At 37.1% G+C, this 26,818-nt stretch overlaps 1 protein-coding gene across 2 annotated transcripts in view; it reads right to left on the bottom strand.

The window, feature by feature from the left end:
* Window positions 1–24,719, bottom strand: part of CCDC91 (coiled-coil domain containing 91) — a 224,895-nt gene extending 200,176 nt beyond the window's left edge. The window contains exon 1 of one of the 2 annotated variants that reach the window (XM_064479162.1): window positions 24,595–24,719. The gene's annotated coding sequence lies outside the window, so the exon portion shown is untranslated. The remainder of the gene's footprint in view (window positions 1–24,594) is intronic. The other variant, XM_064479161.1, reaches the window with a different exon arrangement.
* Window positions 24,720–26,818: the final 2,099 nt, after the last annotated feature.

Genomic DNA, 26,818 nt, shown 5'->3' with positions numbered 1-26,818 from the left:
CCTATGATTATTAATCATATACAGTTTCTCTTTTGTCAAATACTTATGTCTTTCATTATTTTTTCATTATTTTTGTTGCTTGTGCTTTTTGATTTGTAGTTTTTCTTAATACTAATCCCTGTCAGCTGTGTATATTGTAAACATCTAGTTTACAATCTGTTTTTCACTTTCTTTAAGGCAACTTTTGATGAACAAAAATTCTTAATGTTACTTGTATCAATTATTCTTTTACAGTAACTCATCAGTTTGTAGCCTTATCTCTTAAATTCTTTCCTATCTCTAGGTTTAAAAAGATACAATATTTGTATTTTATCCAAATAAAATAAAATTTCCCTAACACCATATACAAAAAGAAATTCAAAATGGCTAATGCGAGGTGATATTTCATTGTAGTTTTGATCTGCATTTCTCTGACAATTAGCGATGCTGAGCATAATGACCTAAATGTAAGACCAGATACTATAAAACTCCTAGAGGAAAACACAGGCAGAATATTCTCAGACATAAATCACAATAATATATTTTTTGAACCAGCTCCTGGAGTAATGGAAATAAAAGTAAAAATAAACAAATAGGATCTAATTAAACTTAAAAGCTTTTTGCACAGCTAAGGATACCATCAACAAAACAAAAAGACAACCTACAGAATGGGAGAAAATATTTGCAAATGATGTGACCAACAAAGGACTAATTTCCAAAATATACAAACAGCTCATACACCTTAATATCAAAGAAACAAGCAACCCAATCCAAAAATGGGCAGAAGATCTAAATAAACAATTCTCCAATAAAGACATACAAATGGCCAACAGACACATGAAAAAATGCTCTGCATTGCTAATTGTCAGAGAAATGCAGATCAAAACTACAATGAGATATCACCTCACACCAGCCAGAATGGCCAACATTAAAAAGTCTACAAATGATGCTGGAGAGGGTGTGGAGAAAAGGGAACCCTCCTACACCGTTAGTGGAAGTGTATACTGGTGCAGCCATTATGGAGGACAGTACGGAGGTTCCTTAAAAAACTAAAAATAGACTTACCAAGTAATCCAGCAATCCCACTCCTGGGCATATACCTGGAGAAAAATAAAATTCAAAAACACACATGCACCCCAATGTTCATAGCAGCACTGTTTACAACAGCCAAGACATGGAAACAACTCAAATGTCCATCAACAGATAACTGGATAAAGAACATACATACACACCATACATACATACATACATACGTTCATACAATGTAATACTACTCAGCCATAAAAAGGAATAAAATAACGCCATTTGCAGCAATACGGATGGACCTGGAGATCATTCTAAGTGAAGTGGGCCAGAAAGAGAAGGAAAAATACCATCTGATATCACTTACATGTGGAATCTAAAAATAAAGGACACAAATGAACTAGTTATTATTTATAACTTAGATGACTGATTTCTTGAATATGTGTAAGCACATTTGACTGTCCTTTATGATTGGATTACCGCATTCTGTTGATTCTTTTTTTGTGGCTGGCTTTATTTCTTTGATAACTATGTAAGTTTAAAAAGCTAAAGCTCTAATCTGTTCTTAGAAACAATAATCAGTACATATATGTAAACTAAAAAAAAAAATGTGCAGTATATTGTATATATGTATTTGCATGAAATATAATGGATATGTGCAGTTAAACTGTATTAATTCTACCTAATAAGAAAAAAAGAGTTGATGATGAACAAGGATATGATAAATTCAATCTTGTATTCTTGAGATATCCCCTTCCTAAAAACAATAATAATAAAATGAGAAAAAAAGTAAAATTTCACATTTGACATTTAAGTACTTTATCTATCTGTAATTTAACTTTTGTATATGGTAGAACCAGAGATCCAATTTCTTTTTTTTTCTTTTTTTGCCAATATGGGTAATTCTTCTAGTTACATTTCTTGAATAGTAACTTCCTTCCTCAGTAATCTGATATGCCATCTTTATCATATATGAAAATTTCATAAATGTGTGGCTGTTTCTGGCTATAGAATTATTTCAGTAGAAATGAAGTATTTATGATACTAAGCCTTCCTGTCCATAAACATGGTATATCTTAGTTATAAGACATGGTTAAGTATTATAATTTTCCCTAAAGTCTTGCATATCTCCTGATAGATTCACTCTTAAATACTGATAATCTATGATACATTAATATCTTCTTTTAAATTGTATTTTCTAGTTGTCTGTTGCTGTTATATAACAATAGAGTTGACTTCTATATATTAATCATATATCCATTCATATTTGCTAAACTCGTATCTAATTATTTATCTATACTCTTTTGATTTTATATGTAAATGATCATATTGCCTCCAGATAACAACAGTTTTATTTCTTCCTTTCTAATTCTTACTCTCAAATTCCTTTTTCTTATCTCACACCACTGGCTACATCCTCCAGTACAATGCTAAGTACAAGAGAAAATGTGGTGATTTTATTTTTCAAAGATGGTATGAAAAATATCTCCCAACCCACATATTCTCCTAAAAATGAAACACTGATACTCCCTCTAATGAGTTGTAAGGTCTCTGTCTTCTCCCTTTGAACCGCACAAATCATTATGACTTCCACAACCAATACAGTACCACAGAATTAACATGTGTGACTTCTCCAAGGTAGGTCATAAAAATGCAACTTCTGCCTTCTGTCCCTGTGTTGCATGGACTAGGAACCTATCTACCATGTTGTGAGAAAAACCAAACCAGCCCACTTGGAGAGACCACATGGAGAAGCCACAAGCAAGTTTTCTAACTGAATGCCTGAGTTCCCGGCCAACAACCAGAATCAAATCACCAGATATATGAAGATACTTCCAGATGACTTAGTCCCTGGCTATCAAGCCATTCCAGTGTTCAAGTCATCCAACAGGGGCATTAGAAAGAGTGGAGCAGCAACAAACCTTTCTATTCTGCACTGTCCAAGTTCCTGACCTTCAGAATCCAAAAGCATTAAAAAAAAGTTGTTTTAGCCAGTAAGTTTGGAATGATCTGTTATGCAGCAATAAAATAACTAGAATGAGTGATAGCATCCATTCCTATACCATTTCTGTTTTTAAAGAGAATTTTTTTTAATATTTCCTCATTTTAAAAGATGTCTGCTGATGATTGTTGGGTTTCATTTTAATAGTACCAACAGGTTAAAGAATTTCCTTTTTTTTCCCTAATTAAGCACTCTAATCATGAATTTACATTGATTATCAATCAAATGCTTTCCTCCTACCTATTGACATTATCATATGACTCTTCTCCTTTAATCTATTAATGTCATCATTTACATTTGTAGATCATATAATAAACCATCCTTGCATACCTGAAAAAACCAACTAGGTAATAGCATTTTTCTTCTTTTACATTGGTTTCAATCTGTTAATAACTTGTTTGAGATTTCTACATCTACACTCATGACTGAAATACATCTGTAATTGTCATTTCTTGTAATGCCTTCATCTGGTTTAGATATCAGGCTTATGCAGGGCTTTTAGAACTAGGAGGGGCAACATCTTCTTTTTCTATTAATTAAAATAGAGATTGCATCAGATTGGAATAACCTATTTCTTAAAATTTTGGTAGAAACTTGCTTAGCAAATCATCTGGGCTTGTTGCTTTCTTTGTGGGAAGATTCAATTTCTTATAATTATAGGATGATTCAGACTTTTAATTTCTTCCTCATTTTTTGTAAGTAATATTTTTCTAGAAATGTGTCTATTTCTTCTAAGTTTTTAAAAAAACAGTTGGCATATGGTTGTTAACAGTATTGTCGTATTTTTATTGTGGTAAAATGAATGTAACATAAAATTTACTATCTTAAACATGTTAAAGTGTACAGTTCAGTGGTATTAAGTACATTCACATTATTGTGAAGTTACCACCATCCATCTTTTCATCTTGCAAAACTAAAGCTCTGTACCCATTAACTATAACTCCCCCTTCTCTCCCCTAGTCCCTGACAACCACCACTCTATTTTCTGTCTACATAATTTTGACTATTCTAAGTGCCTCACATAAGTGGAATAACACAGTACTTGTCTTTCTATGACTGGCTTATTTCACGTAGCAAAATGTCCTCAAAGTTCCTCCATGTTGTAGCATATTTCAGAATTTCCTTCCAAAACATAATGTTATGGTATTTTATGGTATGTTAAATATACACTTACAAATAACTAGCAATTGTACTTTTGGGCATTCTCCCCAAAGAAATGAAAACATGCCCACATAAAAATCTGTACATGGTTGTTCATAGCCTGTTTTTAATAGTCAAAAAATGGAAACAACCAAAATGTCCTAAAATAAGTGAATAGTTAATCAAATTGTGCCACATCTATACCATTGTAATGTTAGTCATCATTAAAAAGAAAAGAACTACTGATACACGCAACAAGTCGGATGGATCTCAGGGGCATTATACTGAATGAAATAAAAAAGCCAATCTCAAAAGGTCAAATACCCTGAGACTCTATTTACATAACACTCTCAGAATGACGAAATTGTAAATATGGAGAACAAATTAGTGGTTACTAGGGATTAGTGATGGTGGGGAAGGAAGTAGGACTGACTATAAAAGGGTAGCACAAGGAGATCTTATTGGTGAAGTAAGTGAAATACAGACTATTAAAAAAAAAAGACAATGAAACTAAGAGCTGGTTCTTGAAAAGATAAAATTGATAACCTTTAGACAAACTCATCAAGAAAAAAAAAAAAGAGGACCCAAATAAATAAAATCAGAAATGAAAGAAAAGCAGTTACAAGCAAGACCACAGAAATACAAAGAATAAGAGATAACTGCAAACAAGCATACACCAATAAAACGAAAAACCAAGAGGAAATGGATAAATTCCTAGCAATGTAAAACCTCCAAGACTGAATCAGGAAGAAACAGAAAAAAATGAACAGATCAATTACCAGTAATGAAAATGGATACGTAATTAAATAAAAAAAAAAATCCTCTCCCCCAAAAAAGCCCAGGATCAGACTGCTTCACAGGCGAATTCTATAAAACACTTTTTAAGTTAATATCTATCCTTCTCAAATTATTCCAAAGATTTGCAGAGGTCAGAATGCCTCTGAACTCAGTCTAGAAGACAAGCATCATCCTGATATGAAAATTAGACAAAGACATGACCTAAAAACAAAAAAAGAAAAGAAAACTATAAGCTAATATCACTGATGAACATAGATACAAAAACCATCAACAAAATATTAGCAAACTGAATTCAACAATATATTAAAGAGACCACACACTATGATCAAGTGGGATTTATCCCATGGGATCAAGAAGGTTTCAATATCCAGAAATCAATCAATGTGACAGATCACATCAACAAACTGAAGAATAAAAAGCATATGCTTGTCTCAATAGACACACATACAGAAAAACTTTTCTGACAAAATTTAACATCCTTTTATGATATAAACTCTCAACAAAGTGGGATAGAGACAACATGTCCCAACAATAACAGAGGCCATATATGACAAATCCACAGCCAACGTCAAACTTAAACAGGGAACAGATGAAAGCATGTCTTCTAAGATCAGGAAGAAGACAAAAAGGCCCACTCTCTTAACTTTTATTCTACATAGAATTGCAAGTCTTAGCCACAGTCTTTTTCAGACAAGAAAAAGAAATAAAAGGAATCCAAATTGGAAAGGAAGAAGGAAAATTCACTGTTTGCAGATGACATAACACTATACATAGAAAATCCTAAAGATGCCACCATAAAAACTACTAGAATTCATCAATGAATTTGGTAAAGTTTCAGGACACAAAGATAATATATAGAAATCTGCTGCATCATTATAACGCATGCATTAATAATGAACGATCATGCAACAGAAAATAAGAAACAATTCCATTTAAAATTACATCAAAAAGGATAAAATACCTATGAATAAATCTAACCAAGGAGGTAAAAGACCTGTACTTAGGAGAACTAAAAGACACTGAAAGAAACTGAAGACGACACAAACATAGGAAAAGATATACCATATTCATGGATTGGACGAATTAATATTGTTAAAATGACCATACTACCTAAGGCAATCTATGGATTCAATGCAATCCTTATCAAGATACCAATAGCATCTTTTACAGAACTAGAAAAAAAAATCAAAAATTTGTATGGAAACACAAAAAAACCTGAATAGCCAAATCAACCTTGAGAAAGAAGAACAAAGGTGAAAGTATCGCACTACCTGATTTCAAATTACACTACAAAGCTACAGTAATCAAGACAGTATGATACAAGCATAAAAACAGGCACATAGACCAACAGAAAAGAATAGATAGCCCAGTAATAAATCCATGCTTATATGGTCAGCTAATCTACAACAAAGGAGGCCAAAATATACAATGAGACAGCCTCTTCAATAAATGGTGTTGGAAAAACTGGACCGCTAAATGCAAAAGAATCAAACTAGGCCACTTTCTTATACTATTTACAAAAATAAACTTAAAATAGATTAAAGATCTAAATGTAAGACCTGAAACCACAAACTTCTAAAATAAAACATAGGCAATAACTTCTTTGACATCAATCTTAGCAATGCTTTCTCCTCAGGCAAGAAACGAAAGTAAAAATAAACAAATGGGACTAGATCAAACAAAAGTTTTTGCACTGCGAAGGAAACTATCAACAAAATGAAAAGGCAACCTACTGAATGGGAGAAGATATTTGCAAACAATATATCTGGTAAAGGTTAATATCCAAAATACAAAAAGAACTCACACACCTCAGTATCAAAAAAATAAGCACTCTGATTTAAAAATGGGCAAAGGAACCAGGCAGACATTTTTCCTAAGAAGACATATAAGTGGCCAACAGACACGTGAAAAGATGCTCAAAATCATAACTCAGGAAAATACAGATCAAAAAACCATATTGAGATATCACCTCACACTTGTCACGATAGCTATTATCAAAAAGACAAAAACAAGTGTTGGCAAAGATGCGGGAAAAGGGGAACCCTGGTACACTGTTGGTGAGAATGCAAACTGGTGCATCCACTATGGAAAATGTTACAGAGGTTCCTCAAAGAATTAAAAACAGAGCTACCATTTGATCTACCAGTGATACTTCTGGGTATTTTTCTGAAGAAAATGAAAACACTAATTCAAACACATATATGTGGCACACTCATGTTCACTGCCAACATTATTTGGAATAGCCAAGATACAGAAGCAACTTAGCCAAAAGATGAAAGGATAAAGAGGATGTAATACAGATAGTCAGTGGAGTGTTACTCAGCCATAAAAAAGAACAGCCATTCGTGACAACGTGGATAGACCCAGAGATTACTGAGTATAAAGTTAAGTGAAATAAGTAACACAGAGAAGGACAAATACCATATGATTCACTTACACGTGAAATGTAAAAAACTAAGTAAATGAACTAGCGTAACAAAACAGAAACAGGGTCACAGATACAGAGAACAAAGTGGTAGTTGCCAGAGGGGAGGGGAGTCAGGGGATGAGTGAAATAGGTAAGTGAGATTAAGAAGTACAAACTTTCAGTTACTAAATACCATGAGGCTGTAATGTACAACATAGGGAACATAGTCAATAATACTGTAGTAGTTTGTGTGGTGACAGATAGTAACTAGACTTATCGTAGTGATCATTTTGTATTGTATAAAAGTATCAGATCATTGTTGTATACCTGTAAGTCAATTATATTTCAATAAAAACATGAATAAAATAATTTTAATTTTACGAATACAACAAAATAATTTATTGGGATAAAATAATTCAAGCCAAAAAGATTGAATGGAAGAGAGGAAAATCATATTATAATACAACAGTAATATTAGACCTATAAATGTAATTTTATATTGCTAGTAAAAGGATCTATATTACATATAAAGTAACATAAAACCGAACAGAAACATTATTCCACATAAAATTGCCTCTACCTTCTAATACATATTTATATAAAATAAGGAACAAAATTAATGACTATAAAAAATCATTATTTCTAAAAATTATGTAACAAAAATGAAGTACATAAGAAATTTAATGAGCGATTTCCAGTAACACTATTTTACATGTCACTAGAGATAACCACTCTTTGCCTAAAAAGAATAATGACTTAAAATTATAGTGGAATTAAAATCTGAAAGTAATTGCTCTTGGTACCATCATGAAAACAAGTGCCAATACCAAATAATCACAAGGAAGGAGAACATTTCTATTCTTGCTTTATTCAAAAAAGTAATTCAATACCAGTATTAATTATATTAATTTGATATTGATTATGTAAGAATATACACATCAAATTTCTTTGATCGGTGTATTCTCAGCATCTAACAAAGCACAACACACGCTCTAATGTTGGCTCATCTTCATAGCAGTGATACTACTTCCAACAGCAAAGCATAGCAAAACCTACTGAAATAAATTATTTCTAATGACCATTTCTGAAACTCTTCACTTTCTTCAGTGGTCCTCAAAAACGATCATCACAGTACGTGTGGCACCAAACAATGGTGCTCATAACAGACGTCATGTCATCTGATTATCCTTTATCACAGATGATAAAAGACATTATATTTAAAATCAGAGGTAATAAATTTTACCAAGTTACATACAAAAATGACACTGCATCCTGCTTAACAAAGAAAAAAAAAATACTTATAAATGTTAAATTCATTTTAAAATGCTGCCTTCTAAAATATGAAACTCAGACCTGACCTAGTCCACTTAAAACCAACTCACACTGTTGTGTAAAATGTCTGTTACCAGGATACCAAATGGGATTTGCAGCCTGCCAAGAGATTAAAACTTAAATTCACCTATATAAACTATTGAGCTTTGTTTTCCTCTCTCTCTCCCTCTTTTATTTATTTACTTTTTTAATGCTATGGGGCACTGTAACTCCAATCTAATGGTGGAACAGGAGCTAGATTGATAAATAAGAACTTTACAATTGTCATTATTATAATGAAGTTGCTGCCAGCACTCAATCTTTCATCAGTTTGACTCTCTCCAGATGTTTCATATTCATTTATAATTCGAATCAGTCAAATACAGACCCATGTTTTCTTCTACAGACCTCAATGTTGACATCCACCAGAAATCTTCTCAAGCTTTTTAAAATAAAAATGTCATTAATCATATACACCATTTAAACCTGTGGCAGACTAAAAATGGCCACAAATTCTTTGGTATGCCTCTATCAAGAAGCATAATCTATGTCTCCTCCCCTGAACGTGAATGGGCTCTGTGACTGATTGCTGTGACCAGGAGTATGGGGCAGAAATGACAGGGTACCATTTTCTGGGCCTCGGCTTCACGAAACTGACAGCTTCCACCTCTCGTCTTTTGGAACACTTGTTCTGGGGGAAACCACCCTCCATAGAAGAAATTTGACTATCCTGAGACCACCATGCTGTAAGGTAACCCAAAACAGACATGTGGACAGACCACATGAAAAGAAAAACACCCAATGAATCTCCTACTGTTCAAGGAATGGTAGCTTTGGTGCTGGGTATGAAGAGGCCTTCAGATGACCCCAGCACTTAGCCACCAGCTGCCTACAGCAGCGTATGACCAGCAAAACCCTCCCCAAACTCCTGACCCACAAAATTGTGAGCAAAATAAAATGAGTTTTGATGTTTGGTGCGCAAAAGCAGATTACACAAACAAGAACTACAATTTCATTTTATGGCATGAATAAACTAACTATGACAATAGGAAAAAAGCAGACAGCCGATTTGTAGGTGTAATGCAATGAAACTTTTAAAAACTTTTAAATTATCAACTTACTATCTACAGAAGTTCTCTTAATTGTCTTTCATTAACTAATTCATGAGTAAGTCATGAGAATAACCAATGTTCACAACTACTTTTGATTCTCACAATGTGAAGGGAAGTGTCAAGGTTCCTAGGACATGACCCTGAACTTGTGCTCCCATCAGCTGACCTGTACACTACCAAGAATCACCGTTTTTGTACTGAACATTTTCATCTCGGTTGTAACTGTAAATATAATCATGTAATTTTATTAAATATTCTTTTAAATCTATGAGCACTAGAAGTAGTTGTTTCCATGAATAAGCTGAATACTTTAAAACAAACTGATAAAGGCTAGTTGCTTTCAAAATAAACACTGTCAAGAGGCAAGACTATTTATAAACATTTAGTACAAGGACCACTAGAACTATTTTTAACTATCTCAGTACACTTAAAAGGAAACTGAAACTAGAAATTGAAGATAGTGGTTAAAAGTGTGATTTAAGAAAGTCCAGAAGGAAATCCAACTGAGAGACCTACGCTCATAGAAAAGATGTGACCCAGTATCAAAAGACTGAACTATAAATATAGATTATGTTTTAAGGTATGTACATATCATTTTTATGACTACTCACTCTAGCCAAACTTTTTTTTTTATAAACTTAACATTTACCAGGCCAAACTGAGTTGGATAAAGGAGTTTGTACTATAAGCTCTTTCTTAAAATGTTTTTTAAATTAAGAAATAAGGATGAAGTTTCAGTTTTGCAAGATGAAAAGAGCTCTGTGGATGCATGGTAGTGCTGATGTTAGCACAACAATGTGACTGCACTTAATGCCACTGAATTGTACACTTTAGAATGGTAAAAACGGTCAATTTTAACGGCAAAGTGAGTAGACTTCACAATAATAATCAAAAAGAAATTTAAAAAACATTACATTGGGCAAACTAAGCCAGTCAGAAAGAGGACAGATTGTATAATTCCAGTTATATGAAGTTTAAAAACAGGTAAAATTAATCTATGTAATAGAAAGCAGAAGAGTGGGTCAGGGGACGGGGACAGAGCGCTGTAGAGAAACTGCACATGGGACTAGAGAACTTTCTAGGGAAATGAAAATGTTTTGTATCTTGAATGGAGTGTAGGTATTACAGTTACAGATTTGTCAAAACTCAACAAACTAGACACCTCTGATCTGTACATGTCACAATATAAGCAAATTACACATTGATTTTTTTAATGGGGATATGGGATGGGGGGGAGACTAAAGAAATCAGCCTAGAAATTAATTCATAAGAGTTATGCCCTGAAACAAAATAATAGTATTTTTTAACTACCAGAACTATTACATAGAGCAACTTACTGAAAGGCAAGTCACTAGTTGGTATGAACAAGGACATGCTACAAGTTCTGACTAGTCAGTCATAAGGGTTTTCAAAGGTAAATTAAAAAATCACCAGTCTTGATTACTTAAACTAAAACAAGATATCTTGAGAGACTACAGGACCTAGCTTCCTTCAGGTTAGCACAGTTTTTCCATCTGCCTAATTCCTCCCTTCTAATTCAAGTCAGTCCAATTTAATTCAACAAACCCATTATACCCACTCTGTGTAACTTATTATATGGGAAGCTAAGTATAACCAAACACAAAGATGAACATATAGTCATCTCTCCCTTCAAGGAGTTTATAACCTAATAGATGGCATCACACAATAGATACTAGCTACAGGAAAGGATTTACAATACCTTCAATGTTCAAACCAAAAGAAACCCTCTGCGATGCAGACCAATATTTTGAAAAGTGAATTTTTTTTTAAAATAAGGCAAAAGAGCAGTAAGAGGCTCATGCTCTAGGCTTATTCCCCACTCTGCCCCCTTTTTATTACCAGTGCAGGAAAATTCCATAAATATCTCTGTTTCCAAGAAATTTAGAATGCAAATACAAAGGGTCTCCTGTCTTTTTATACATGAAAGATAGAAAATTCATGGTTACAATTCAATGAGTGGGTGAGTAAAAGGTGCCACCATATTTCTAATAAAGGTTATTCAGCTTGATCCAAACCCTTGACCATCAATGTTCCTGGCAATGTATGGAAGATCACAGATTTTGGATTTTTTCTGGAGTGAATTATTCTGCTTTAAAAACTGAATCTAAAATTAGAATTATGAAGTGACAGAAAACATCACAATCTGAATTCTACTTACACAAAACCACATGGTTTTCAATGCCAAGTTCCTAATTTACAGCTGAGAAAATCACCATTGAAGATAGCTGAGCTTGGATCAGATTCACTTAACATAAAACCAGACATAGACCTCAAATTACATGTGACAGCTCTAGCCACGCATATAAATAAGAATAATGGAAGTTAAAAGACAATAAATCCACCTAGCCGTTCTAAATTTAGTGCTACAATGTTCCTTTCCTAGGATTCTCAAATAAATTAGAAAAAAAGGAAAGAAAAAAAATACCTATCTTCATTTAGATATAATGAAGAATCTAAAAGTACTCATTTCAATTCTCCTAAAGTCCTTTAAAAAAGTCAAGATAGTCTAGATCTTGAAATACACCTGTTGTTTTTAAAATATAAAGGAAAAAACCCACTAGACTTTCTGGGTATCAAGTCTTGGCACGTCATCTCAGAACTCTTCCCCAAACAATTTGTCACAAGTGAACAGGAACAAGCTGTACTAAGGATGCACAAAGATATTTAATTATTTGCTTAATCGGCTACTGATTTCCCCCATAAGTTAACAAAACCGAATGTAAGTCAACAGGAGTCTGTCGGCAACTATAAAATCACTTTACTTTCATTGGCTTCAGAAGTTTGCACCCTACGGAAAGTCCATTGAAAAATTTTACCTGGCACATACATGCTAAAATATTTTGTTTGCTGTTTGAAGCTACACTAGATTCCAACCCACAGAGACAGGATTTCCAGTTTATTTCTCACAACCCACATGTACAAAACCCAAAATTACAACATAGAAAAGCGTTGTTAAAATTCTGTAATAATAGTAAAGCAAAATAGTTCACCACAGAGCTCTTTTCTCGGGAATTTTTTAAAGCCTCTTGTATCCATGATATACAACATTTCAACATCTCGATTAAATAATCAAACATACGAGGAGGCTCACCTTGGAACTCTAAGAGAAGAGTTGTTCTAGGTTATGAATCAAACCTCATCCAGCTCAGACACTGTAAACTGAATTGACAATGGCATAACTATTAAAAAGAACACGATAGTGAAGTCTACATTATCACACAGTTTACCCCTCACTGCGATACAGAATTCAAACCATGCAGCCTTCACTGCCATACTGATCAAAGTTTTTAATACTACCAAAAACCAGTAAGCAAAAAAATCACTCAAAAAAACACTCAGAATATTTGAAAGGTGAAACAATACAGGTTAACAAAATTTTCTGTCATGTAGATACATTTGGAAGTCCCTTTGTTTTCAACTTAAAAATTGCTTTGTAAAATACACTGGCCAATTTCCCTACCTTAGGAAATAAAGTATAGAGTCCACAAATGACATTATCCTTTACACATGAACTATCCAGGGAGTGGAATGGATTTTTTTCATAGGATGCACTGAGATTTCCATCTTCTCTTTCCACTTTTCTCCCTCACCACTACCATGCAATATGGAAGCAATACATGTTGTTAAAGATTCGTTTCAGGAAAGAATGAAGAGATATTGAAAAAGACTGCAAAAGCTGAGCCTTGGTAAAAAGTCAACAAAGATGAGAAACAAGAGAAAGATAAAATGATGCCCTAGAAGTCATACAAGGATAGAAACAGGTATAATATAATAAAGGTCAAACAAGGAAAGCAATGAACACAAACCACTGGGTATCGAAGGTCACTGGTAAAACAAATGAAAAGTTCAGTGGAGCTGCAAGAATGAAAGGTAAATCACAGTGCTCATGAGCTACGACTTTATGATCTTCTCAGTCACAAATCTCTTAAGAGATTCTCCTAGTTTCAAATCTATTGTAAGTCTTCCCTCTTCTTCAAATTCACATCAATTTAGTTGGCAAAACTTAATTCTTACTGTATCTTTTCTCACAGTTAAAGCATTAGGAGATGCATTAGAAAGCATACATTTATCTGGAAGTAACAGAAAATTTAAAAAGCAAACTGGCTGAAACTAAAAGGAAATGTACACTCCTTATCGCACATAACAGGAAGTCCACAGGCCAGTCAGAGCTTTAGAGCTTCTCTGTAATCCCCTTGGATCTGACCCCCCATGTATAACTCCATCCACAGGCTCATAAAATAATCAAAATAGTTTTGAGATTGTGATCTGCCCATCTTTGAACCTGTCACTAGCAGAGAAAGGAAATTACCATGTTTCACTTAGACTTACAGACTCAGTCTTGGAACTAAGAAAGAGGACCTATTTCTCTGAGTCAAGGGCAGGGGGATTAGATGCCTGAGCAAAACAGGTTCTCTTAGAAAGGCAGATAGGAGGGGAATAATGCTAACTATGCAATCAACAGTAGCCAATACAGAAGGTTCTTATTTGCATGATGTCCTACCTTTGGGGAAGTTTTAAAAACTCCTTTTAATACAATGAAAATTAGGCTTGAACAAAATAAGGGCCAAATAATTTCCTTCCTCAGATAACCAAGTGATAACCTCAGAGACGTATAGGTCAAGAAGAAAAATGCAAGGTTTTTTATCACTCAAATTTATAAAAATAGAATGTGTTTGGGTATTTTAAAACCACTGCTCTGATTTCATTTTACTCTTTAAATCGTTACCTTGTTGGAGACAAGATGGCAAGAGATCCCAAGGTACTAAAAAGAGTGCCAGACTCAGGGCACCGGGCTCTAGTCCTAACTCTGTCTTCCACTAAATCACAGTGTCATCACAGATGGTCACCTAGTCCATCTGGGTTTCAGTTTCCTCCGTTGTTAAACTAGAAACCTCAGAGAGGTCATCTTCAAGTCTTCTTCACAGTTAATTCCTAGTTATAAATAATCCTCACTTGCTAACTAGAATATTTATGCAGACTATTTAAAGTTGTAATTCTGGGCTTCCAAGATGCCTTCCAAGACTACAAGCTTTTCCTACAAAACTTCAGTTTTACAAAAACCTTCACTGTGGCCAGAAATGTAAATAGCACGGTGTTACAACTTCTGAAATAACTCAAGAATTCAACTTCCCTTTAAACCCAAATTCATTAATAAAAGGTTGCAGTATACCTACAGAAGCATGCCCTCACTGCTGGACAGGGAAACGGAAAATGACAAAACCCAACCACTCCGAAATTCAGTCAAAGACAAGGTACCTAGCCACTGAGCCTAAATGAAGACGATGATGAAAATCAAAGCGCAATGAGAGAGCTGGAATTCAAGTCATAATCAAAAATAGGAATTTCTATAAAGAGTAAGAGGGAGGGGTGGGACTATCACAAAAGTAAAACCAGCACACAGGCCTAGAAGAAATTAAATGTAAGTGTCTCATGAATTTCTCTTAAAGACTATTATTTACATCAAATTAACAGAAATAATTTCCAAAAACAGGTTGCTGACTGTGAAAAACAGGAGAGAAAACTAATACTCTGCCTTTTGAAAACCTCAAATTAATGAATTTTGGCAAACCAGACACAAACCATATGGGAGGACACTGGATAAAACCCCATGACATTAGCCAACTGCATTATGACCAGGAGTTGGTTCTTCTCAAAATTATTAATAATGAAAAATACTTACACAGGATACACATGATTGCCAGGAAAAAAAAAATGCGCTTCTTTGAAACAGTTTTTAAAACAACAAACCACCCGCAGAAACCACATGGGCACAAAATGAAATGACTCTGGTCACTGACTAGTAGAGCATTTAAGCACTCCCCAAGTGAGAGACTCAGCTTCAGGTTCTCTTTCTGGGACAAGCAGAAAATTCATGAAAATACCTGATTTGGAGCTACCAAAAAAAACAGGGCAAACATGCCTGCACTGGCCTGAGTTTCAAGAGAAATAACGTTCTCCAAGGAGAACCGAACAGTTTTAAGAGACCACGTCCTTGTTTTAAGAAGACATTTTCTTTTCCCCCTCACAGTAAGAACTTAGATAAAGCTTAAAAACTCCTCAAAATAAAATAAAGCAAATCCCACTCAAAGTGCTTAACATTATAAAATTAATGACACATAAGTTAAAACCTCCTGGAATTACCAAACCCTCTACCATCAGGAGCAATACCATTAATACATAAGGATGACTCAATTTATCAAAATATGTAGTAGTACCCTGGAGAAACAGTATACCAGAGAGGTAAGTTTCAAAAGAGGAAGGAGTAAATACAGAGGAAAGGCTATTGCTCAGATGACAGGAAAAGACAGGAGTTAGGTTGCATACATGAAATAGGTAAGAGGTCCAGCAAAAGGAAGTCGAACGAAACCAGAGCCAAACACAGTATAGCACACAGCATTGCCTAGGGTAAAACACAAAGACTGCATAAAAATTCCAGTTATGTATAGAAATGTCAGATATGTACCAGATATATTAACAGAAAATAGAAAGTGTATCTTGACCCTCAGCATCACTCAAAGTTTACCTATTCCTTTAAGTAAGTAGGAAAAACAGATTTTTTTTTTGCCATGGCTTATGTTATACTGTCTGCACAAAACATAAAAAGAACACAATGAAAACCAGGCAGCATGCAAGAACTACACGTTTACATATATCTGCACACATGCTCTTCACCACGCTTTCAATTTCCTGATATAATGCCATAAAAATTGGGGACTTCTTTTCCCCTCGACTTTGGCTCTATATAAGGTGCTAACTTTTTCCTTGAATAGGCTGGCAAAACTCAGTTTGTCAAAGCTTGCATAACCTTGAAGAACACATAAAATTTCCAGAAGAAATAAAGAAAGAATGGAAAATTAAATGAGTTTCCAAAAGAAACAATTTTAAATTGTATATACCTATAGTCTTCATGCTTTGGAAATGATGTTATTGGTGGTATTTGTTACCACATGCATGAATCCTAAAAAGACTGGAGCACTGGAGCCATCCAAGTGCAATTGTAGCTATCTTAATAAACTATAGTTTCAAGACAATGAAAAGGATAATATTGCCAAGGACGGAAATCCCTGGGATTGTCGCCTAGTCAGAAAGAATACAGATCTGAAGAAAGATCAGATTAGACTCACTTCAGAAAATGAACTATAGGGAAACTATACTGAGAATTTCTAATTAAACAAACAGCATAAAATCTGTACATCAAAATTCTTCACACTATGGGAAAATCAGTGTGTGTTTTCTAAATAGCTGCTGAGTAAAATGATCCATTATGAATAGGAAATGAGAAATGCCCAGTTTCTTAAGGTTTACTGAGAGTAGGAAGCAAAATGTCTAAGATACAGAAATTACTCAAAAATATACTGCATATACTGAGGGTGTAAATTTTATGCAAAGATTTAATGACAGGTTAAGAGGAGAAACTTTATTCTTCATAGCAAATCAAAGTATACTTTGTAAAATATAACACAGACAAAAAGATAAAAAGAATAAATGAAAAAAAAAAACACATTTCCTAAATATCACCAGTAATTTACTCACAAACATCCTTACTAACACACATACCTGGAGTATCCATTTGGTGTATCCATTATTTCTGTACTATTGTTATTTCAAAGTAAAAGTATGATAAAGGCTGGAGGAAAGTTTCTCTGAAATTTCACTTTTTTAGTACAAATTTACGCTCCTCTAGCACCCCCACTAAACCTGGGTGCAGGATTTCTATGGGAAGGGCATACCTACAGACTCTCATATGGTTTGAGAAAAAAGTGAAGTCATTATATGACAACTTCGAGCAAAAGAAAGGGGAAAGATCTAAGCTAGAGAATTTAATGCCAGCTAAGGATGGTTTGATAATTTTAGAAAGAAAGTGGGCTTACAAATGTCAAGATAACAGAAGAAGCAACTTCCGACCACCAAGAAGCAGCAGACTAGTGCCCAAGTGCCATTAAAAAGACCACTGAGGAAAAAGGACAACTGTCTGAACAGGTTTCTAATGCAGACATAAGTACCCTATTCTGGAAAGAAAGGCCACAAATGGCTTCATTAGTAAGGAAGAGAAGGGAGCGCCAGGATTTCAGGCAGGAAGGGGAGGGCTAACTCTGCTCTGAGCAAGTGCAGTTGGGTTTATGATCAGGACTGTCTTTCTCTATAAAGCTACTAACCCGCGAGTCTTGAAGGGAAAAGTAAACACCAGCTACCAGTCTTTCAGTTGTACAAAAAGAAGGCCTGGACAACAAGAACCCGTTTTCTGGATTGGTTCTGTTGATGCTTTGTCCCAAAACTCAGAAAGTATCTTTCTAGTAACCCTAACCCAATACCCATGGGTCACCCAGAACACATGCCATCAAAGTGATCGACCTGCCCCTAAGCACATCATCTTTAATGAAGCATCTAGATCAGGGGGTCACAAGGACCTTTAGGGCTCACTACACATGGTACTCTATGGAAAGGATTAGCAACACTATGGAAGAGAACTCCGATGTGAGAACATCCTGAAAATCTAGAAGGATTACACCACTGAAGATGCCACTGTTGTTACAGACAAAGCCATGAAAGCCAGCAAGCCCAAAACAATAAATGTTTGCAGGAGAAAACTGTGTCCAGGTGTTATGCATGACTTCACAGGATTTACAACAGAGCTCAAGAAAATCATGAAAGAGACCTAGGATATGGGGGGGGTGGGGACTAGGGGAGGTAAAGAATTTCAAGATATGAATCTTAGAGAGATTCAAGAGCTAACAGAAATCACAGGAGAGGAATTAACAGAAGATGACTTGATGGAGATGAATGCTTCCAAACCAGTGCCAGACAGTGAGGAAAAGATGTGTCAGAAAACAAACTGACGTTAGACAATCCGGCAGAAGAGTTCCAATTATCCAAAGACTGGTTTTGACTTTCTTTTACAACATAAACTCGTCTATGATACAGGCCATTAATGCAAATGGTGGAAAAAGAATTGCTATCAAATAGAAACATTTTTAGAGAAATGGAGAAAAAAAGTCAGACAGAAATCATGATGTATGGATTTTCATAAAGCTACACTACATGTGCCTGCTTCTCCTGCCTCCCCTTCCACCTCCTCCACCTCTTCTACCCCTGAGACCGCAAGACCAAGTCCTCCTCCTCCTCTGCCTACTCAACATGAAGTCAACAAAGACCTTTATGATGACTCACTGCCACTTAATGCACAGTAAATAATCACCATGCCATACTCATCTGCTGTGTATGTGTGTGTCTTCATGTGAAAATGTAGTAACTGTACAAGAACTGCAGGAGACGTTTCTGTGTCATCATCATCAAAGTTTTCATCCTGTAGAACATTGTGCGCAAGACTTAAAGCGGATGGTCTATCCTTATATAGGCATAAGCTGAGTGATATTTAATACAAAATAAATAATGTGCTAATTTGCTGTTTCATAACATTACTTTCAAAGAATTACGTTACCATACAGTATGCTTCTCTCATAATTGAAGAATCCTATCATCACAGGTAAGTGATTTTTTTAAGTGTAACAATGTTTCCAATACTCTATTATGAATATGACTATAATGCTGTATGCCATAAAAATTTTTATAACAATTCATTTGTGCCTGTAGAGACTAGGCTACCATGAAGCAAACGTCAAAAACTCTAGGCTACCATAAAGTAGTAACACTGTTGCTCCTTCTTCATTATCAGTGCATGACTCATTATGCCTGTAAATAACCGTGCATTTCACTTTCACACTATCTTTTCATTTTTGATGCCTAGCATTAGTAATACATATAACATCTACAGTGTTTTGTATCACGTAAGACAATATCGATAAAGGTTCTGACTGACGATTCATTTTATCAACAGACAACATAAACATGGTATCGATAAATGCAGTACTGGAAATGTATTTTCTCTTCCTTACGATTTTCTTAATAACACTTTTTCTCTAGCTTACTTTATTGTAAGAATACAGGAGGCTATTAGTAGTTGAGTTTTGGGGGAGTCAAAAGTTACATCCAGATTTTCGACTGTGCCAGGGGTTGGTGCCTGAAATCCCACATTGTTCAAGGGTCAACTTTACATGCTGATTAAACAATCAAATCCAGCTTTACAATTCCCAATTCACCACTGTGAACTGAATGCTGAATTATTTTCCTCAGATGAAAGTAACTGATGATAATATACATGGCCCTTCTATGTGAGAGAAAAAAAAATCCAAAAATTTCACGTGTGTATTATTTCATTTGTATGATTTTCTATTCCAAAAAATTTTGCAGGAATCACAGAAGAAAACAACATTTTGCAATGTGAGTAGACACAGAGTGGTCAGAGCACTTCTCATCAATCACATGGGAGTCACCTTTGATGTTCATCACTGTGACACCAACAACAGTAACTTTGTGACATTCCTTTCTTCTCCCATTGATAACAACAAAAGCAAAGCCAATAACACCCAATTTTGGAACTTTGGAAAATCAACACAGTATGCCAATGAAGATAAAGTCTCCTACAAAAAGTTCTTGCAGCAAAAAGTACATGAGTGTTCTTAACAGGACAACTAGAAAAATCCCATAGACTAAATGAGCAAGTGACATCTTAAAACACTATTCACTTTAAGCACAAACTAATCCTAAAAAGAAATTAACAAAATACGTCTCCTCTGCATAACAGACAAGAGAAAAAACTTAAAATACCTAAATGCTTCATGAAAACTATCATCAGCTATTACATAAACAGCTTTTCCCCATTCAGCAGAACAGAAAATAAGTATTCATTTTAACTTGTCTTCTGACTCAGGGTGGCCCATTTAATACCATTCAGCTTTCAGAGGCTTATTTTCAGTTTTTCATGCCCAATTTGGGCAAACTGTGAGTATTCCTTTTGGAATAACCACATTTGAAGTTACCTTTATTAGGTTCATAATTAAAATAATGATACTTAATCTCACCTCTCCTTAGTCACTATCTTATATTGATGTATAATCATGTAGCTTGCCAGTGGTATTCACTTAAGCCCGTGCCTATCGGCGAAGCACACTCATACAGTAACAGAGCTTGCCTTGCCGAACACCGCAGCTCTGTCTTCCCTGCACTTGCAGAAGTTCTGAATTCTCGTAATACACCAGTAAAGCATCTTGAAAGACCGTATAGACCCTCTTTCACCACAAGATTAAACACAAAATAAAAGGCAGTTTGGCTGGCCTCTCCATTATCTAGACCTACTTTTGGTAGGAGATGCACATGGCCAGTGTTAGCAAGGCTGGCAAACGGAGAAGTCAGTTCAGTCTTCTCTGAACACCAAGAAAAAGTTATTTCATACTTTGCAAAATAGTGGTTATTTCATTCATATAGTTAGCTTATAGGTTTATATGTGTTCAACTGGATTATGTCCATACCAAAAGGTCCATACCCTTCTGAGGAACGCAGTTTTACCAGAATTATAACATGTTGCATTTTATATTAGCTAACAGGATCGCTGATCCTTCATCTATTAAACCTGGTAATTTAAAAAATTCTTCTCACTTCAAAATTTTAAAAAATTACTGTACCCCCTGCTAGCCTCTTGCCCAGTACCCTTGTCTTTCCGCTAGGACACCCTTTAAATTATAAGCATCCTATTTAAAAAGAGCTATGAAGAAGTATAAGCTCACCCGTTTATTCACTGACTCTAAGAGTCAAATTTTCCAGCGCATATCCTATTGCCAGCGTGTGGATCAGAAGGGGAAAAGGACGTTACTTCTGTGTACAGCAGAGACACAGTAAATGTATTTCTAATTCTTTAAGTAAAATTCTATGGCATATAGCTAAGAACAGTCTTTGTACCATTTGTTGGGGATTTGACAGGACAGGGAAGAGGATATGGGTCCAGAAATGTTTAAAATACGGAAACAGACTCACATACATAGTAAACAAACTTATGGTTCCCGGGGGGAAGGAAGTGGGAAGGGATAAATTGGGGGTTTGAGATTTGCAAATATTAACTGGATAAAGAAGTGGTGATGTATTTATACAATGGAATACTACTCAGCCATAAAAAAGAATAAAATAATGCCATTTGCAGCAACATGAATGGACCTGGAGATCATTATCCTAAGTAAAGTATGCCAGAAAGAGAAAGAAAAGTACTATATGATGTCACTCATATGTGAAATCTTCTTCTGTATAGTGCAGGGATCTATATTACAGAATTTCTTCTGTACATAAATGTTTACAGCAGCTTCATTCCTAAATGCCAAAAACTGTAAACAACCTAAATGTCCATCAACTGGTGACTAGATAAATTGTGACATTGTCATACAATGAAATAGTACTCGGCAATTAAAGAAAAAGAGCAAAGCACTGATACTTGCATCAACATGGGTGAATCACAAAAGTACTCAGTGAAAGAAATCAGAAACAAATTCTACATGCTGTAGGATTCCATTCATATGACATTCCAGAAGAGACAAGCTATGGGGACAGGGAACAAATGAGTGGTTGCCAGGATCTACTGGTCAGGGGAGAAAACTAACTACAAAAAGGCATGAGGGAACTTTTTGGAATGACAGAAATGTCCTTTGTCTGGATTGTGGTGGTGGTTACATGACTATTATGCATTTGTCAGAGTTTAAAGAACAAGATTCTAAAAATAATTTTTTTTTACTTGTAAAGTATACCTCATTTTAAATAAACCCACATTTTAAAAGACGCAGGACATGCCCTTTTAAAAAATATGCATCAAGTTAAATGAGCTAAACCCAGCTTATTAGGTATGGGGGTAGGGGAAAAACAGTGAGGAAATGAAAAATCCTTAGAAATGCTGCAAATCAAAAAATGGATTTGTCATTAGTAAATAAGAAGAAACAGACACTGATACAAAGCGTTAATCTAAAGAGCAGTGCTTTTTTTATTAAGTTCTCATTGTTTAGACAGAAAATGACAAAATTTGATGAGCTTTTAAGAAAGACCAAAAGTCACAAGTAACAGGTTGATAAAAGAGGCACCGTGATTATGAGCTAAAATTTGGAAACACCTTACCTAAACACTCCTTCCCAATTTATCAGTGAAAACGGTCTCACCTACCCCAATGCACTCCCACTCCAACTTCTGCTATCAGGAGAAAGATAATAAAATTTCAAATAGTTTTCTTTATTCAGAACAATCATATATACTTCACAAATCTTAACATCTACAGCCAGGGGTACAAGATAATATGCCTCTTACTAGGCAAAGTCCTATTTGTCCATTTAAGCTTCAGGCCAACTATCTGGTAACCATCTTGCTTTTTTTTTTTTTTTTTTAACTGCCATTAAAAAAAAGCTGTCTCTGTGATGACAGTAGTTTCTTTTTGTCTGGTATTAAGCATTAAGATGATTAAAATAAAAAGCGCTTAGAAGTTTTGAGCTGATCACTCCAAGAAGATACATTTTTCCATTTAATAAAAGTTAAGAGGTAAGTTGTAACTTTCATCACTTTGTTTTCTTTATGTTTATTCCATTTGGCTTGTACTGTTGCTAGGAAACCGGTACATAATAAGATTTCCCGGCTCACAGAACAACCTCCTAGCCAGACTGGAGGATACCAAACTTTGTAACCAAGGCAACTGTGTACCACACAATTTACTGGCTAGCCAGTACTAGACAGGTGCACTCTCCCTGGCATCTTCCTGCTCCATTAAGCTAACAGGTACAAGACAGTCAATCCCCTTAATGCAACAGAAACTGCAGCAGAAGGCAAAAGAGATGAAGCATAGAGCTCTCTGATAGCAGAAAACAAGAATTTACTGCCAGTCCCTGTCACCACACCGAACTAATCTTTCTGGGTATTTCGCCTTAAATTGTGGGGTGAAATGATAGTCCACCCTAATCACGAGATGAAACGTCAACCCACCGCAATCACTACGTACCACACAACATCGAAACTACTTCCAAAAGCCATCACCAAACCACTGCACAGGTAAGTATTTGGAGGGTAAGGTGGCATCAGTATCTGCACAGTTCAGGGCGGGGGGGGGGGGGATAGGAATTCTTAAGGGGCCGCTGAATCACCTACAGCTGTGCCCAGAACTTCACCGTCCAGGAAATCAGGCTCTGCCCCAACTCTCATCAGGAAAGCAAGTCAGAGGAGCAGTGGCAACACCACCCTACCAAAAAAACAAAAACAAAAACAAAAACAAAAAACAACTCAATGCTGCTTTTAATAGAGTTGCTACTCCTTCAAATGAAGCCAAAAATAGGCTTCAGGTCCAAAGCTTTCCTCCGCAGTGCACAACGGCAGATGGAAGACACATCCTTAATGTGGGGAGAGAAGGCGCACTGAAGGGAATGAAGGATGCCTCACCACTTGGAAAGTTACCGGCTACTGCCTTCACCCCGAAACGCCACTTTTATTGCGACATGTGGCCCAAAGGAACGACAAGGAAATGTGAATGACGGACGGTGTGGCGCTTTCAACCCCGTGGACTTGGCAAAGTCAAAGGGGAAACAAATCAGGCGCGATCGGTGAAAACTCGGCAAGGTTCAACGTCACCGTCCGGTGGGAGCTGCGGTGACACAATCATCACGTGTACTTGTGCGCAGACTTTCTCGAAAAACACTTCGAGTCCGGAACGTGCGGGGGCCGAAACCTGCCGGCGACTCCAAGCGCCGGTCGGCACCGCCTGCCGGGGGAGCCGGGCTCCGCTCCAGCGCGCGGCGGGTCACGCCCCCTGAGCCCCGGCCCGGCCACCTCCCCGGCGCGAAGCCGGGGCCCGCTGCGCCCCCGGCCCGCGCGCCCAGGCCGCCTCCGGACGCGCCGCCGGCCTCGCGCGGCCCCGGCCCCAGACCCGGGCCCGAAGGCGCGCGCCCGTTTACCTGCGCCCCGCGCTCGCCGCCGCCGCCGCGCCGCCGCTGCACCGCGCGGCCAGGTGAGCCGCCCCAGCACTCGGCCCCGCACGCGCGCGCCCGGGGCGCGACCCCAGGACCCGGGGGAACCGCCGCCCGAGTCACCCGAGCCGGGGCAGCCCTCGCACCAGCCGGCTTCCAGCACCTCTGCCCCCGGAAGTTGATTTCCGCCAAGGCCCGCCCAGCGCCGCGCCTGTCACTCAACGCCCCCCGGCGCGTCACGTGCTCCCAGGCTGAGGCCCGCGCTGAGGGCCCCAGCGTCTTCCAAGACCCGCCACTTCTGGCCGGGGTGGTTCCCGGAGCGCTGTCCTTTGCGAGACATTGACTCAGGCGCTACCTGCTGTTGGCTACAGCTTCTCTTTCCCCTGAAAGAGGAATGACACGTCCTGTTTCCATGTTAATCCGTGCAAATCAAACCATTCCCAAAAGGACACTCCCATCTGGGACTTGGGATTGTTCCTGAGAAGAGCCTGGTTTAATCTCTTCACCACCTCCAAGCCGAGTTCACTGTAAAAACTGGACTGAATTAAGTGCCTGATACGTAGTAAGTGCTCAAGAAACGGTTGACTAGAAAACCGCTCCGTCTCCTCTCGGCCTGTGGGAACTCTCGAAGAAGCAGCGGGACGCACCCCAGCCCTCCCCAGACCGCTGCTGTGTGACTTCAGCCAAAGAGCTCCGCTCTAGAGTTAACCTTTGTTCTTGTCTTCAACTCCAGATCACAGCAGTTCGTACAGAGTCTGTTTTCAGCTGCCAAGCCACCCCCTTTTTTCCAAGCCTTCAGTCCGCTTCTCCTGAAGGAAAAAGAGAATGACAGAACTGAGTTTTACTTGAAAAGAAGCATGGTTATATAGATTTGGGTGAAGGGAGAGGGTGGATTTCAGACTGTCCGTAGCTGTTGAAGAGAAACAGTCAATCACCAGGCCACTTGTTAAAGATTTTTCCATTTTTGACATGGGAGGGATTTGTGGAACATTTACTTAACAGTTTTTTAATTGTGTACTTGGCCTTCTGGACCAACTTGAGACACTCCAAGAGTGGACAAGATGCACTCAAGATGTTTCCCTTCAAGGAGCTGACAGTGTAGTAAGAAAGACAGACAGGTAACCTGGGAATTTAAGCGTTCATTGTCTAACAGGCATTCTTCAACATTTTAGACATTAATTTCCTCATCTTTCCATTGAACAAAGTCTGGATTAAATAATCCATTAGGCGAGGCGTTGGGCAGGCCTTGGCCGAAATCAACCTCCGGGGGCAGAGGTGCTGGAAGCCGGGTGGTGCGAGAGCTGCCTGGGCTTGGGTGGCTGGGGCACCATCTCTAGCCATGGTTACTTTCCTACAGAAATAACAAGAAACAAATAGTTTAAAATATTAAAGGGAAAGTATGTTGTTAAATAAACCTCAAGCCGAACTGATAACCGCCTGACTAATCTTAAGACAATCCTCAGACTTCTATACTCAGTTGAAAAGGAAATGAGCTTCGTAAATAGCGTGACCTCCTAAAAAGAGCATCTTCCCCAATATCATCTGAGACCATGAAGGACACAGCAAAGCAGTACCTGCCTAAAAACACACACCACAGCCAGCCGGTCCTCACTGTTCCTGTCTGCAGAACACGGCAAAAATCAGTGACCACTGTAATTTTCCAAATAGCTTCTTTTTAATTGGGAGGTTTTATTGCAATGACTTCATCCTCTCTCCTCCATTGCGTTTTGCATTTGTTGGGAGTAGGTAACATGTCACTGCTTGACCATGAGGAACTCCACGTGAAGCTAACACACTTTGGAGAGACAGAAAGAAGGTATTTCCTAATTATAGTGACTGGGCAGCAGAAGGGTATGCCATGATAGACGTGGTGATTATTATCCAAGCATGCGTTTCACTCTTTCCTCATAGTGCAGCATACAGGTGTACTGGATGAGACTGACCCTAACCTTTTCCAAGGTTAGTCCTGATCGGTGTAAACCAGAATTAGTCCAACCCCCACGCCATTTTGGGGGTGTGTGGGGTGGAAACCCTGCCCAAAGTCAGTCATTGCATTACCGTTACCATATGAATTGTTTCAGCAATCATCCAACCAGCACAAAGCTCCTGACAATTGCTCAGTGGTTGTTGGAAGAACGTTCATCCTGAGAGAGGTGAAGAAGTATGTAATTCCTCCTGCTTTCAACAATCTTCTTGTGACCATGAAGGAAAC

Source organism: Camelus dromedarius, chromosome 25 (assembly GCF_036321535.1).
Source record: "Camelus dromedarius isolate mCamDro1 chromosome 25, mCamDro1.pat, whole genome shotgun sequence".
NCBI classification, from domain to species: Eukaryota; Metazoa; Chordata; class Mammalia; order Artiodactyla; family Camelidae; genus Camelus; species Camelus dromedarius.
Note: the sequence above shows the minus strand (reverse complement) of the source record. Positions and strands in the feature narration are given on the sequence as shown.